The sequence below is a fragment of the Galeopterus variegatus genome, unplaced genomic scaffold, assembly GCF_000696425.1.
Source record: "Galeopterus variegatus unplaced genomic scaffold, G_variegatus-3.0.2 Scaffold11198, whole genome shotgun sequence".
NCBI classification, from domain to species: domain Eukaryota; kingdom Metazoa; phylum Chordata; class Mammalia; order Dermoptera; family Cynocephalidae; genus Galeopterus; species Galeopterus variegatus.
Genome location: NW_007737309.1, coordinates 50,014 through 50,525, shown reverse-complemented (window position 1 = coordinate 50,525; position 512 = coordinate 50,014). Strand labels below are relative to the sequence as shown.

The following is a 512-nucleotide window of genomic DNA, read 5'->3' as shown; positions in this document are numbered from 1 at the left end:
ATTAATGTCTAAGAAGATATCAGACCAGGATTGCCAATGCTGAGGCAAATACAAGAAGCCCATCAAAAAGAAGTAAAGCAACAGGAAGCTAATTTGAAAAATAGGAGAAGAGTTTAAAAGAAGAACAAGAAAGATATGACATTGGGTTGAAGAATGCACTAGGCTGTGAAAACAAGGGGTTTGCTTTGCTCCAAAAGATGGGATATAAAAGTGGTCAGGCTCTTGGCAAGTGTAGAAATGGTATTGTTGAACCGATTCCTCTCAATGTCAAAACAGGGAAAAGTGGCATTGGTCATGAGGCGTTGTTAAAATGGAAAGCAGAGGAAAAATTAGAAAGCTACAGGAGAAAGATTCACATGAAAAACCAAGGTGAAGAAAAAGCTACAGAACAGTTTCGAATGTGACTTAAAAATAAGCAAGATGAAATGAAAGTAGAAGGAGATCTTAAAAGAAGCCAACGAGTCTGTCAACAATTGGATGACCGGAAAAATATTCAGGTTCCCAGGGAGGCA

The 512-nt window shown here is 38.3% G+C and overlaps 1 pseudogene; it reads left to right on the top strand.

The window, feature by feature from the left end:
- LOC103610463 overlaps positions 1-509 on the top strand; it is a 920-nt pseudogene extending 411 nt beyond the window's left edge.
- Positions 510-512: the final 3 nt, after the last annotated feature.